Source organism: Anabrus simplex, chromosome 4 (genome assembly GCF_040414725.1).
Source record: "Anabrus simplex isolate iqAnaSimp1 chromosome 4, ASM4041472v1, whole genome shotgun sequence".
Classification (NCBI taxonomy): domain Eukaryota; kingdom Metazoa; phylum Arthropoda; class Insecta; order Orthoptera; family Tettigoniidae; genus Anabrus; species Anabrus simplex.
The window spans coordinates 57309022-57325845 of record NC_090268.1 but is presented as its reverse complement, the minus strand read 5'-3'; the positions used below and the strand labels follow the sequence as shown (position 1 = coordinate 57325845).

Sequence of the window (16824 nt, the reverse complement as noted above, 5' to 3'; positions counted from 1 at the left end):
GGACAGTGCTGAGTGGCGCACTCACTGGACGTTGACGGGGAGTCGAGTTTCCGCTGCAGCGAGACAGTGTATCATGGCACATCAAAAGAATTGTGAACGAGCGCGGCTCAGTGAGACACATGATACACACGGCTCCTTATCGGCTCACTGGACACGCGGAGAGCCGAGCTTCCGCTGCAGCGAGACATACAGTGAATCATGGCACATCAAAAGAATCGTGAACGAGCGCGGCTCAGTGAGACACATGATACACACGGCTCCTTATCGGCTCACTGGACACGCCGAGAGCCAAGCTTCCGCTGCAGCGAGGCATACAGTGAATCATGGCACATCGAAAGAATCGTGAACGAGCGCGGCTCAGTGAGACACATGATACACACGGCTCCTTATCGGCTCACTGGACACGCCGAGAGCCGAGCTTCCGCTGCAGCGAGACATACAGTGAGCCATGCTAGACTGAAAGAATCGTATGCTATAATGGACTCTCGAGCTCAGCTCATTTGAAAATAATACCCATTTGCATTCACTGTCCTCTTCTTACAGGGAGGTTTAAATAATAGATGGATTTATTTGCAGTGTTAAAAAGGTAGTCACAACATAATTCTGAAGTAGCTAGTAAGTAGGTAGGCTATTAGGTTATACTATTTATTAGTTTAATGAATCTTAGTATTATAACTTAGTTGACATTTGACAATTAAACTCAACTCTAGCCTGCCCCATGACTATGAGTCATGCTCATGAGTCATGACCACTCAAAAGTACCTGTTTTATATTGGGAAGAACGGCTCAGTTTTCTCTCAGTTCATATGTCACATCGTTGCACAAAACTTCAATCATATGTGGACAGACGCAATAACAGTATGTTGAATCAGAAAACCAGCGGGCTACTGTACATCTCGGGTAGCCTATACAAAATATGACGATTTAAAAAATCCTCAGCTGATAGAAAAATACTTTTTAAAAAAAGACTGAGCGAGTTGTCGTGCGGTTAATATCGCGTGGCTATGCGCTTGCATTCGGGGGATGGTGGGTTCGAATCCCACCGTCGGCAGCCGTTAAGATGGTTTTTCCGTAGTTTCCCATTTTCACACCAGGAAATGCTGGGACTGTACCTTAATTCAGGCCATGGCTGCTATCTTCCTAACCTTTCCCATCCTGCATCGCCGGAAACCTTCGATGTATTAAGAGTAACTAGCATTTTTTCTAAGAAAGGAGTTCATAGTATGAAGACCAGATGGCAGCTGCGAGCACTGAATGCTGTTGCTGCTGTCTTACCAGCACATACTACACAGATGCAGTAGGAGCGGTGACCAATGAGCCGTGAATCGGATCACTGTATCGATTCAGTAACGTGAACAGAATCAAATGAATCGATTCAGTAAAATGAATCGAATGTCCCATCACTAGTGACAAGTGCACATAAACGGAGTGAAAGGGAGAAGACAGAAGCACGAGGTGGCTTGGTAAAAGGGAGGAGCTTGAACCTGAAAGAAATGTGGGAGAAGACGAGTAACCTGGACATAGGTGTAATGACAAGAAGTAAAAAAACAAGCAGTAGCAGCAACTAAATTGTTTAAACTAAAGGGAACAGTGGAGGATGTGTGTTATTTGCAGTAGAAATAAGAGTGATCAAGTATTTAATTAGTAGGAGGTGAAGTGTGTGTGGACAAAAGAAAACAAGTGTAGCGAGGCAGTGGAATTCAAGAACAGACAATAGTAATGAAACGTAAGGAGAAAAGTGCACAGTGACACGGCAGTGGAGGTAACAATGAAACGGGAGGAGAAAGAGTGCTCAAGGACACGGCAATGGAGGCAACAAGATAGCTGGGTTTGCAACGTAAGTAGAAATACAGGAAGGTCAGTGTTCAGAAAAGATTGTGCTGAGTAACGTACCAGGCCGGAAGAGACATGCCGCGTGTTTAAAGAACAGACACCGTCTGCTTACACTATTACATCCTACATAGCAATATGTTATTGTGTAGACACTCTCCACAGCAATGTATCATGCGTTTAGTTCGCAGTCTACATAGCAATATGTTATTGTTTAATATCTATATGCAGCAATGCGTTATTGTTTTAGTTTCTGATTATTATACTCACAGACTACATTTCTGCCACGGCCAACAGACTATCAATAAGGGTGGATCTCGGGTCAGGCGACAGTGTTTATTCTGCTTATTGCTTTTTTTTTTTCCATTATTATTATTATTATTATTATGATTTGTTCATGGGTCTGTTGTTTATCAGGTGACAGTATTTTCCTTTTCCTTTGTGAGCTGGTTTAAGTAAGATTTGTTATTTTTTCTCCACATAAATGGATCATATACACATTATGTAGATCTGGAGAAAGAATAAAGAATATGATAAAGAATATGATATATGTGTCTATTGGGGGCATTACTCTGCATATCCTGGCTGTGTGATTGTTTCAATGTGTTTAACTTCCTATTTAATGTGTTCTGTTTTTGGATGGCTATGTTTGTTAGTTTTTCATTAGTTATTTGTTGGAAATTGTCCCAGTAACTGTTTGGTAGGTCATGGGAAGCTTTCAGATGTGTTTCGTAAAGTTGTGTATTGAGGTGTTGTTTTTTCCTATATAAGAATTTCTATTTCTATATAAGATTCTATATACCAATTTTCATTAAATTCTGTTCACCCATTTCCTCGTGGCTCAGCGTTGATGTGGACTTAGCACAAAAATACAAATTCATGAATGTGTTTGTTATCATAGCTGGCACGATAAAAATGTATAAGACATAAATGATCGGAAATTTAATTCTATATAACTTTAGTTATACAGTATTTATCGATAGGACCACTAATCATAATCTATGAGTTTCATTTCCGTATTGATTGTAGCTACAACATAAAATTGATACTGAAGCCTCCACCTTATCAATACATTTATTTACATACTATCATTCACAGTACCGGTTTCGACCCTTCAAGGGTCATCCTCAGCTGACAATTATAAATATAGTTCTTAAAATAGCACAATGGGAAATATTGTACAGTCATGACAATTGTCCAATTCAAGAGACCGTCTAAAACAAATGATACTATTAAAATAATAAAATAAGTCCTCTCTTCCTGGATTATAAAAGGGTTACATAGTATAAAAGGACATGTCATTTGCAAATGTATTTGTTATTTTGATCAGCGTAAAAATTGAAACTTGCAATGTTATGTATGCACTGATAGTAATATTCTTGAAGTGTCCACTATTTTTTACATTAAAACTTATGGCTAACTGATTAAAACATTTCGGAGGTTTATTCTTGCAATAACTATATTGTTTATTTCACCGTGTTCTTCTACTGGTAGTATGAGCGTCTTGAAATGACTTGGACACTGTTTTCGAAGAATTGGGTAGTTATCTAGTGTTCAGTTCAAGGCACATTGAATATATGTACAAGACTCATAATATATACCATTGCTGAGTTGATAAAATTATATAACATCAAATTAAGGAGCACGTCACCACAAAACAAATTTTTATTCTTACATAACGCATTTTACTATTAAAAAAAGCATAACGCATTTTACTATTAAAAAAAAGTTGCATCAAATAGTGCTATTTTTAGTATACTATGTTGCACTCAAACCGGCAAGCTTGTTTCACATTGTGCATGGTTCATTAGGTTCCTATTGAATTGGGATTGCTCCTTTGTAACACAACAAGATTTCAATCTACCATAAGATATGTCCAACAGTTTTGTCAACATTTAACCTCTATTGTGGATTTATTGGACAAAATAATTCCCTCTGCGCCAATGTTGAACTTCATGCCTTCTAGAACTTGATAGAACAATGGACATTGTTTAAAATCCGACATAAACCAATTTTTAAATATGCAACCTTGGACTATTCATCAACTACAGATTATTTTATTCAATTTTGAGATAATTGTTGTTCAATATTGTAATTTTACGAGACATATACCAAAAGATTTTATTTGTCACTGTTCAACATAACTTTGCTACATCATCTACAACAGTTCATATTTTCACCATTTATATGTATATCAGTCCACCACATCCCCAGTCCATTCTTTCATCTCTCATCTCACCGCATAACTCTGTTTTAGGACTATGGTATACACTTATGTATCTTGGCTAGGCTGATGATGGTCCTTATAGGACCGAAACTAGTACCTTGTAATAGCACATAGTAATGTTTTTGTAAACATCGCATGATTGTTAAGTACTGAGAAGGTGGATTAAAAAATTTTGTATTTATTTTATATGTAAATTCTATTTTATATTTAAAATACTAGTACCAGTTTGACCCTTTAATTGAGTCATCTTCAACAAAATACATAAATTCATATACTAAAAATAGCACTATTTGATGTAAAAATTGTTAAAGAAATTAAAATTATTACAGTTGTCCATAAAATATTCACTAAGGTTTTTAAAAAGTATCTTGTGTGCTCTAGCTGTTGTGAACTGTCCACAAATAGTACGAAGGTTTGTGCTTAAACTGTGTAGAAATATAGTATATACAGTACCGTGGAATGTAGCTCAATGGAGGTGTAGGTCGATAAATTAGAACATGGAAGGTGAACTGAGGGAACATCCTAGGTAGTTATGAAGATATTGGTAACATTGAGAACTGTTGCTGTTTAAGGAATCGTCAATATCTGTATCTATTGCAAGTTTGGATTGAAGTGAATGGGTGGATGTCTGAAACGAAGGAAAACTAAAGTGGAACAATACAGTGTCAAAAAGAAACCAATGTAAAAGATCAACGTTTAAACTTACTCCCTCAATTCCGTGTGGGGGCTGTTCTCAGCAGCAGTGTTTGCGGTGCACTGAGTGCTATCCACTCCTCAGGGCGAGCCATTACTTGGATTATGAGAGGAAGGGAAGGGGAGGGAAAAAAGGTGAAGGAGGCTGACTAATGTGTTTGTAACACTGATTAGTTAACCTTTTTGGAATAAGAATTAGCAATTAAAGGGATAAAAGTGTTAAATAATTTGCTTTTTCTGTTATTTCATTTAAATTATGGTTTCGGTTAGCATACTGATCTAGATGTATGAAGCATTCTCGATGATATTAAGCAAGGTAGGCCTACCTTTTTGAGAGATTCTAAAAAAAATTATATCCTGTTTGATGGTGCTGATGTTATATTATTAACATAATTATATTAATATATATTAAGAAATTTTAAATTAAATGTTTTTATTCACAACGATCATCTTACGATTTTATGAATACAACTGTTAGTTTCCAAGAACTTTATCATCAAGAGTTTAATGAACGATTCATCCCATTTTATTGACTACAAAGTTTGTTAAATGTTCTTGTGTATATACAGTACACCTCATTAATTCGAAATCTGGTCATTCAAAATCCCGCCTAATTCGAAGAAGCTCTCGTTCCCGGAAACATGAGATACTATTTTGCATGTTATTTAAATTGTTTAATTCGAAATACAGATAATACGTAATTCGAAGTACAATGTCGGCCCCATTACTGAAATTCAGACTTTTAATTTGAAGCTGCCCTTACATTTTAAAACTGTACCGGGAGGTACACCTCTACGCCGCACATTTAAATCTTGCGCCAATAACAACTCCTCTACAGGAGAAACACTGAACTTGGAACTAGACCTACTTAAAATTTTCCTCAGAAGATGTCACTACCGTAATTTTGTTATTGTGAAGTTTCCTGAACTGTGTGAATTTCTACTTGTTTTGTTTTCCATTCATCAAAAAGTTTGGACATTCTCTCATAGATGTCTCTGTTAAAAAACTATAATCATGCACCCTGGTGCAAACTGAAAGAACTTTTTTGAAGAAATTTTGTATTCATAAGTTTTTTCTTTACTAAATTTTGTTTATTCATCTTTGGGTTGGCAATATTTATCTTTTCTTTCCGCCAGTTTTGAATTTAGCCAATCAAGAATTTCTGTAATTAATTTTCAACCAATCCTGTATTCCTTCTCCGATTTTGTGGGTAACTTTTTCATCCGCCAATAAAGTGAGAGGTTGTGGCTGTTTTATTCGTGAAAGGTCTCGAACTTTCCCCGAGGGTTTATAAACTGCAGATTTTCTCCTCTCTTGGCCATTTGATCAACATCTAACTTAGTGTGTGTGTCAAGCAGGAGGCGGGAGTTGCCTCTTTCATCAGGCAGCAGTACTCCGATAAGGTATGGCCATCTGTTGCTAGCTCCACAGTTTAACCCAAGGGAAAGGTCCGAAACTTTTACCATGAAACCTACTTTTCTACAAAAGTAATTTCTTGCCGGCTTATGTAAAAACTTCATAATATCTTTAACTGTAAATTGGGGATAGAGAGTGCTGTACCCTCTCGAGCTCCCCTTCACATTGGTTTGAGGTGACTACGTTTGTAACTGGTCTTTTCCTTTCCGTAATGCCTTAACTTATCTTTATACGAGTCACCTCCATAGTTTGGGAATAGTCCCTGTTTCATCGGCCTAGTGCCCCTTAGGTTTTAAGAAGTCACCTCGAGGAGTGCAAGTATTCGCCTCCTTTCATTTTGTGTTCGGGCCATTTATTTAACTGTTATTTCTTTTACACGAAGGCCCTATAGGTTGGGTACAAGATACCCCTGTTTCAATTTTGTAAGCTGGGCCATGGAAGGCCAAAAGATGTAAGATATTTTTGGTGTTGCCCTTAAGTAAGGTTATAAGGTTGAGCGTGTAGCTCACGAATTGTAAAGTGAGGGCGTGAAGCCCAAGATCTGTTTATACCACCAATCTTGTCTTTACTAGACCTGTTTATTGCTACTTGTACCTGTTACAGCGTTATTTGTTGATTCTGAAATTCTAAAAATAAGAATAAAATAAAAAATAATAACCTTTGTTAAAGATTTTAACTTTGATTTTGTAGTTAGACCCATTCACCCCGGCACCTTCTTTCACCTCTGCTGGTCCACGGGTAACCCCGTAACAAAAAGAGTAATTTCAACTCGAAATTTATCCGCTCCGCGTCATAATAGAACGCGTGTTCCAGAACGTGGAGGGGTAGCTTTCCGCACTTACCTTTTAAGGAACGCCGTAATATCACGCAACAGGCAGTGTGCGGAAAAACAGAATCCACGAACACTGGCGATGCCGATAGCTGACTAAAAAACGTGGCTCATATAATAAATTCGTAGGCACCGAACAATATTGTCATTGCCAGTGAAACTGCATTGCTTTATTTTAATGCGAGTCCAAACGGTCTTATGCTTTTAAAGGAGAAAGTGCCAGCCACGGAATCGTACAAGGGTGGGGGATGGGGGTCATATTAGTGCATTGCAATGCACATGGAAGCGAGAAACTTTATCCCGTCATCATAGGAAAGTTTGGTTTAGCCACAATGTTTTAAGGGCGTCGGGCACTTTCCATGCCACTACAAAGCATCTAAAAATGCAAACAGTACAGAAATCCAAAAAATAATGCATTTGCACATGGGAACCGGCATAATTTATCCTCGTCTTTGAATTGTGTAATTTTTTTCTTTCATTGCGTGAGGTTATGTTTGTCAGTGATTTATCCAAGTGCATTATTTGAACATTGTAAATGCACCTTGTTGGATACATTTCGGAAATAGTTTTTTCCATGGCATTTGAAAGGTTTACACTGTGAATCGAGGTGACTGCATGTATTAATGGGTCTTAGAATACTTTGTGACGTGGCAAGTGTTTATATTTCTGAAGTATGAGAGAAGTGCCATGGCGGGATATCGTACAAGGATAGTCATAGGAAAGTTTGATTTTAAGGGCATCGGGTACTTTCTGTCTAAATGCAAGGCATCTAAAATGCATACAGTATAGTAATCAAATTAATAAAGCACTTGCACATGGGAGCCAGCATAGATTTCTCCTCGTTTTTGAATCATGCTTTATTTTTTCTTTCGTTGCGTGAGGTTATGTTTGCCAGTGAGAGATCTGAGTGCATTATTTGAATACCGTAAATGCACCTTTTTGGATACATTTTGGAAATAGTTCTTTTTTCATGGCATTTGAAAGGTATAAACTGTGAATCAAGGTTAATTACATACAGTAACGGGCCTTAGAATATTTTGTAACTCAGAAATGGTTGGTACTTCTGAACTGCGAATTGGCGGTTAATTCGAAATCACGTAATTCAAAGTCCGATTTTTGAGTCCCAACGTCTTTCGAATTAACGAGGTTCTACTGTAAGCGTTTTTAATGTGTCTTTCCAATGTACAGTAGTAGTGTGATTTTTGTATCTGATGTATTGTGTAATTTATTCTAGCTGATAATATCCCTTAGGGGAAGAAACATGTATTAGATTTCATAAATTATTATATGCATTGAATAGGCAGACCACATAAATATAATATCTAAGATATTCTTAAATATTTACTACTTACCTGTAATTATCCCTCAATTAATTCCTATTATATAACTAAACTGTAAAGTATTTTAAACAGCTCGTAATTAATTCATTGGAGAGGGAATACCAAATAATGACAACAAATCATGCTGACAATTTTTTGGAATAATTTATATAAAAAAATCTATACTATAATAAATAAATGTCCACGCCGAGTGTTGGGCGGCGGGAAATAACCTGACTCCCTAAGGGGGCCAACGGCTTCGGGCGAATGAGCCCCTTTGGGTGGGGTGATGGTCCCCACAGTGGAGGAAATGCCACTGGAATCCATTATGCAGCGTCTGTTCTCCAGGTTAGGGGCGGCTGCACAAGGCGTCTGTACTCCAGAGGAGCGGCCTCATTATCACCTCACTGGATCACATCCAGAGTTGTAATTCGGGACCTAGTCCCACACAGGTGACACCTTGACAGTCAACCATGGAAGGTCTTTTAAGGAATACTCCACCGGCTGAACCAAGAGTTCAGAGAAGGCAGCATTCGGATACGGTGGGCTGCCACCTGAAAGATACCGTGAAGTCGGAGGCACGGAAATACCCCAGTACTACATACACGAATGAGACAAAATCAAGAATCAAACCAAAGCAGATAACATACTTCTCTACACACAACATAAACTCACTCATGCAAACCGGTAAACTAAAAGTGATCACCGACATAATGGACCAACACAAAATTCTTATCATGGGATTACAGGAAATTAGAAACACTGACCAGGATGCCTTGGAATCTCAAGGGTACAGACTTTATAAAGGTATACCCGGGAAGAGAGTGATGAAGAATGTCCCACAATTTGGAACAGGATTTTTGGTCAGCCTTAAAATAATAAACTCAGTTCAAGAATTCAGATCACAGTCTCCACGACTCTCAACACTCACCTTAAAGGCATCTAATAAAATCTATACTATAATAAATGCCCATGCTCCCACTAATGATAAAAACAACTCCTCAAAAGACCAGGAGGAAACAGGAGAATTTTGGGACCTATTGGACCAGACCATAGATAACATCCCCAAACACCATATAAAATTATTAATAGGTGACTTCAACGCTCAACTAGGCAGAGAAAGAAAATACCGTGACATCATCGGAAAATGGCCAGCACACAAGAAAACAAATAAAAATGGAGAGAGACTAGTTGACCTGTGTAGAAACCATAATTTAATCTCAAAATCTACATGTTTTAAGAGGAAACCTCAAAAACTCAAAACATGGAAACACCCTGACTACACTAAAGGAGAATGGCAACTGGACCACGTCTGCATGGACAAATACCACCACAAAGAGATCTATAACGTCAAAGTCCTCCGAGGAATAGACACAGGTTCAGATCACTACGTAGTTAAAATTAAAATTAAACTCACTCCCCAGAGGAGACAGCAAAAGCAAGCCCTTAAAACTAAAAGAAAAATAGATCCTACCCAGCTAATCAACAACAAAAATTACCAGAAAGCAACTGAAAAAATAAAAATCACAGACAAACTTGAAGACTTAGTACACAACCTTAAACAAATTGCAGAAGACCTAGCTCCAATTAAACCACGTAAAAAACACCAATGGTGGAACAGTGAATGTGATGAAACAGTGGAGAAAAGACATCAGGCATGGCTATTACATCAGTCCCAAAAGACAGAAATATCGTATCAAAAGCTAGTAAAACAGAGAAAAGAAACTACCCAAGTCTTACGAAGAATAAAAAGACAACATCATAAGGACACCCTGCAGTTAATTGAAGAACAGTTCAGTAAAACTAAATCAAGGGACTACTACAAAACCTTCAGAAAGCAGCTCCAAAAATATGAACCCCCGACCCTACTGATGAAGGATGAAGATGGTAAGCTGGCCCATAACAATAAAGACAATGCAGAAATTCTGGCTAAACATTTCAACAAGCTTTTAAATTGTGAGGAACCTACAGAACTCCTTCATTTGGACACCAACACCCCGATAAAAACATCACCAGAAAACATCAATCCCCCCACAATAAAGGAAGTCTACCAAGCTCTGAATAAATTAAAAAACTACAAAGCGCCAGGAGAAGATCAGACCTTTGCGGAAATCTGGAAATATGCAGGAACCTCAGCAAAAGTTGCCCTCCATCAACAACTTGTCTCTATCTGGATTAAAGAAGAACTACCAGAACACTGGACAACAGCCCTCATTCATCCTCTGCACAAAAAAGGGGACAAAACCGAACCTAATAACTACAGGGGAATCTCGCTCCTAGACATAACATACAAAATATTTTCAATAATCATCCTTAATAGGATAAGTTTACAACTTGAGAAAGAACTAGGAGAATATCAAGGAGGTTTCAGACCCTGGAGGAGCTGTCCTGATCAGATCATGAGTCTTAAGTTGATAATGGACTATAACAGGAGAAGAAACAGAGATATGGTGATAACATTTGTAGATTTCAAGAAAGCTTATGATTGCATCCATAGAGAATCTCTGTTTAAAATCTTAAGACACCTTGGACTACACCCCAAATTAATAAACATGATAAAATTGACTCTCACCAATACCAAGTCAAAAGTGAAGTTTAGAGGTGAAACATCAGAGACATTTGAAATTAAAACTGGACTACGGCAGGGAGATGGGCTCTCACCACTATTATTTAACTGTGCTCTAGAAATGGTAATGAGGGAATGGTTTAGAAAATGTCCCCCCAAAATAAAGATTGGCCGAAAAATCAAAACAAATTGCCTGGGTTTTGCTGACGATTTAGCATTACTAGCAGTGGACATAAAAGAAGCAAAAACTCAGATATCAGAACTTCAAAACATTGCAAATAAAATTGGCCTCAAAATATCATTTGAAAAAACAGAAATTATGCCCCAAAAACCAACACAGCTAAAAGAAGTCACCATAAATGGTAATAAAATCAAAATAGTAACTCAGTTTAAATATCTTGGAGAAGTAATAACACATAACTTAAATGAAAAAATCTCAATCCAAGTAAGAACAAATAGATTAGCTAAAGCACAAAAATTAACATGGGATATCTACAAAAAGAAATGTCTATCAATAAATACAAAAATAAAACACTACAACACAGTTATAAAACCGGAAGCTACATATGCAGCAGAAACACTCTTTTACCTGAATAAACAATCAAAGACTGACAGACTTCAGAAAATTGAAAGGAGGATTGGAAGAACCTGTATCAACAAAAAATATCAGAAAGATGGACAGTGGCGGTTAATACCTAACAAAGTCGTGTACAAAGAGCTAGAACCCATTACAGATACTATGCGTAAGAGGAGACTAGGATTCTTTGGACATATCATGAGGATGCAGGACTCGAGACTTCTGAAACAACTAGTACAACACAATCTCGTCTCAAAAAATACCACAACAGGATGTAAATGGATCAGAGAAGTAAGAGAGGATCTGAAGGAAATAGGCCTTACAACAGAAGACACCAAAAATAAGATAAAATTGAATACAAAACTCAAGAATACAAACCTCCGCTTTACCCTTACACAAAACAAACCAACAACACGCACATTTTCAACTGAGGAAAGGGCACGAAGATCGGAGCGTCTGAAGAAGTACTGGGAGGACCGCAAAGCCCGAACAATCCCTTCAAAGAGACCTGAACGACGGACTGACTAAAGTGATCCTATGTGGTCATAAAAGAAGAAGAAGAAGAAGAAGAAATGTCCATGCTTCCACTAATAATAAAAACAACTCCTCAAAAGACCATGAGGAAACAGAAGAATTTTGGGACCTATTGGACCAGACCATATAGATAACATCCCCAAACACCATGTAAAATTATTAGTAGGAGACTTCAACGCTCAACTAGACAGAGAAAGAAAATACCGTGACATCATCGGAAAATGGCCAGCACACAAGAAAACAAAAATGGAGAGAGACTAGTTGACCTGTGTAGAAACCATAACTTAATCTCAAAATCTATATGTTTTAAGAGAAAACCTCAAAAACTCAAAACATGGAAACACCCTGACTACATCAAAGGAGAACAGCAACTGGATCACATCTGCGTGGACAAATATCACCACAAAGAGATCTATAACGTCAAAGTCCTCGGAGGAATAGACACAGGTTCAGATCACTATGTAGTTACATTTAAAATTAAACTCACTCCCCAGAGGAGACAACAAAAGCAAGCCCCTAAAACTAAAAGAAAAATAGATCCTACCCAGCTAATCAACAACAAAAATTACCAAAAGACAACTGAAAAAATAAAAATCACAGATAAACTTGAAGGCTTAGTGCACACCCTTGAACAAATTGCAGAAGACCTAGCTCCAATTAAACCATGTAAAAATCACCAGTGGTGGAACGGTGAATGTGTTGAAACAGTGGAGAAAAGACATCAGGCATGGATATTACATCAGTCCCAAAAATCAGAAATATCCTATCAAAATCTGGTAAAACAGAGAAAAGAAACTACCCAAGTCTTAAGAAGAATAAACAGACAGCATCATAAGGACACACTGCAATTAACTGAAGAAGAATTTAATAAAACTCAATCAAAGGACTACTACAAAACCTTCAGAAAACAGCTCCAAATATATGAACCCTCGACCCTACTGGTGAAGGATGGAAATGGTAAGCTGGCTCATAACAATAAAGACAATGCAGAAATTCTGGCTAAAATTTCAACAAGCTTCTAGATTGTGAGGAACCTACAGATCTCCTTCATTTGGACACCAATACCCCAATAAAAACACCACCAGAGGACATTACTCCCCTTCACAATAAAGTAATCTACCAAGCTCTGAATAAATTTTAAAAACTACAAAGCGCCAGGAGAAGATCAGACCTTTGCGGAAATCCGAAAATATGCAGGAAGATCAGCAAAAGTTGCCCCCCATCAACAACTTGTCTCTATCTGGATTAAAGAAGAACCACCAGAACACTGGACAACAGCCCTCATTCACCCACTGCACATAAAATGAGACAAAACCGACCCTAATAACTACAGGGGAATCTCACTCCTAGACATAGCATACAAAATATTTTAAATAATCATCCTTAATAGGATAAGTTTACAACTTGAGAAAGAACTAGGAGAACATCAAGGAGGTTTCAGACCCTGGAGGAGCTGTCCTGATCAGATCGTGAGCTTTAGTTGATAATGGACTATAACAGGAGAAGAAACAGAGATATGGTGATAACATTTGTAGATTTCAAGAAAGCTTACGATTGCATCCATAGAGAATCTCTGATTAAAATTTTAAGATACCCTGGACTACACCCCAAATTAATAAACAAGATAAAATTTGACTCACTAACACCAAATCAAAAGTGAAGTTTAGGGGTGAAACATCAGAGTCATTTGAAATTCAAACTGGAGTACGGCAAGGAGATGGGCTCTCACCACTTATTTAATTGTGCTCTAAAAATAGTAATGAGGGAATAGTTTAGGAAATGTCCCCCAAAAATAAAGATCGGCCGAAAAATCAAAACAAATTGCCTGGGTTTCACCGACGATTTAGCATTACTAGCAGTGGACATGAAAGAAGCAAAAACCCAGATATCATAACTTCAAAACATTGCAAATAAAATTGGCCTCAAAATATCATTTAAAAAAACAGAAATTATGCCCCAAAAACCAACACCACTAAAAGAAGTTACCATGAAGGGTAATAAAATCAAAATAGTAACTCAATTTAAATATTTTGGAGAAATAATAACACATAACCTAAATAAATAAATCTCAATCCAAACAAGAACAGATTAGCTAAAGCACAAAAATTAACATGGGATATCTACAAAAAGAAATGTCTATCAATAAATGCAGAAATAAAACAACAACACAGTTATAAAACCAGAAGCTACATATGCAGCAGAAACACTTTTTCACCTCAATAAACAAAGACTGACGACTTCAGAAAATTGAGGAGGATTGGAAGAACCTGCATCAACAAAAAATATCAGAAAGACTGACAATGGTGGATAATACGTACCAAAGTCATGTACAAAGAACTAGAACACATTACAAATACTATGCGTAAGAGGAGACTGGGATTCTTTGGACATATCATGAGGATGCAGGATTCGAGACTTCTGGAACAACTGGTACAATACAATCTCGTCTCAAAAAATACCACAACAGGATGTAAATGGATCAGAGAAGTAAAAGAGGATCTGAAGGAAATAGCCCTTACAACAGAAGACACCACAAATAAGATAAAATTGAATACAAAACTCAAGACTACAAACTTCCGCTTTACCCTTACGCAAAACAAACCAACAACACGCATATTTTCAACCGAGGAAAGGGCACAAAGATTGGAGCGTCTGAAGAATTACTGGGAGGACCGCAAAGCCCAAACAATCCCTTCAAAGAGACCGAACGATGGACGGACTAAAGTGATCCTATGTGGTCATAAAAGAAGAAGAAAATATTGTCAGATGTTCCATTTATTTATTTATTTATTTTTTTTTTTTTTATTATTTTTTTTTCTTTCCAGTAGGTCATTTCTCAACATACACACATGTGCAGAAGATTTTAAAGTAGCTGTTTTCCTAGTGAGGCTCAGGTAGACGTTACACTTTACACAGTGAGTTCTGATTCTAGTTTTTGCACTGACAAATTGCAGGCCTGGCACCTGTCGGGAAACCACAGCAAAAGAAACCAGGGAAACACACTACGAGAACCACACAACCATTGCAGTTCAGGTTGATGCGGCAAAAGTGACTTGTTAGTGCATCAGATTGGTTTTTAAACTAACCAGCACAACCATGTGAGTCAAGTGGAAAAGTTGTACACAAAGCTAAAGTATTATCAGCCATAAGGCAACTCACAAGGGACATTCCCTATTCGTCACCACCGATTTCGCTCAAATTTATAAAACATATAGGGCTTGGCTAGAAATTAAAGTACCCGAAGTGGGAACTCCAGATGGCCAAGCGTACAGAAAATAAAAATGTTGACACGGCTCTTGCATCGTATAAGCCACTTACGTTAGTACGGACACCAAGCAGTAGTTGGCGTAGCGGTAAGAGCTTGGACTGGTAACTCGATGGTCGTGGGTTCGACTCCCTGTGTGGAGACCGTCTTTTTTCCCCTCTCAACTTTTATATTATTCATTTTCTAATTAAGCAAAAAGGTGAATAATTCATTTTATTTATTTATTTATACACAAAAGTCATAGGAAAGGTAAAAAATTGGGATTTCATTGTCAGACTTTCTTCTACCTGCACCAAAAATCTATTGTTTGTGTACAGCCGCCAGGAGCAACCTTGACTTGTCAGGTAAAAACGAATCTTACAGTGAAACGACTATTCACGTTTATAGCGCATTCCCCAAGGAGAGATAGCCAACAAAGGAGAAAAAAGAAGAATTTCTGTTTGAACACGTCGGGACAGTTCGCAACTGCAAAATTTTCTACAATTATGCGCTCATTAAAAATGACGCCCTATATGCCTCTTGCATATAAATAAATAAATAATTAAAATAAATGAATAATATAAAAGTAAAAAAGGGAAAAAGAGGCAGTCTCCACACGGGGAGTCGAACCCACGACCATCGAATTACCAGTCCCAGCTCTTACTGCTATGCCAACTACTGCTCGGCGTCCACGCTAATGTAAGTGGCTTATACGGTGCGAGAGCTGCGTCAACATTTTAATTTTTATTTTCTACACGCTTGGCCATCTAGAGTTTCCACTTCGGGTACTTTCATTTCTAGCCAAGCCCTATATGTTTTATAAATTTGAGCGAAATCGGCAGTGACAAGTAGGAATGCCCCCTTGTCAGTGTATAGAATACAATACAAACTGGTTTACAGTGTTTGTCATTTCTATTTTATAGCTTGACTTCTATTTCAGCTCCAGTACACCATAATTTAATAATGAACTGAACTGTATTCAGATTTCATTCTGTTAAATGCCAGCTTAAATGATCACTTTAAAGTACAATACCTTGACTAAATCCTTTCTTTACAAACTTTTTTCACTGAATCATGGATTCTGTGCAGAATGTCTGAAATTCTGGATTTACGGAGTTCAGATTACCCTAGTTCTACAGTACATACATAAAAGACAGAATGCCACAAAGGAGCATATAAACACACACACAAGGGACTTTCTCAATGAAAGCCATGTATGAATATGTGAAATATGTCTCTGTTTTTCACTGTTCTCATGTTTGCTCCCTCTACACAAAATAAGAAGAAGACTGTTATTAGTTTTATATTCCACAATCTACTCTTTATGGTTTCCGGAGACACTGAGGTGCCAGAATTTCGGTCCCCAGGAGTTTTTTAAGATGCCGGTAAATCTACTGACATGATGCTGGCAAATTTGTGCACCTTCAAATTCCACCAGACAAAATCACGATTGAAGCCGCTAACTTGGTCTCAGAACGCCAGTGCTCTACCATCTGAGCTACTTAGTCTGGCGCTCTATATGGTGATTTATCATCTGGGTATAAGCCCTTTTTTTTTGTTTTTTGTTTTCTTTTGTTTTGTTTTGTTTT

General features: G+C 37.6%; 1 protein-coding gene across 2 annotated transcripts in view; it reads right to left on the bottom strand.

Moving 5' to 3' along the window:
• Positions 1 to 16824, bottom strand: part of gwl (serine/threonine-protein kinase greatwall) — a 221217-nt gene that overhangs the window by 47514 nt on the left and 156879 nt on the right. The gene's annotated exons all lie outside the window — the stretch shown is intronic.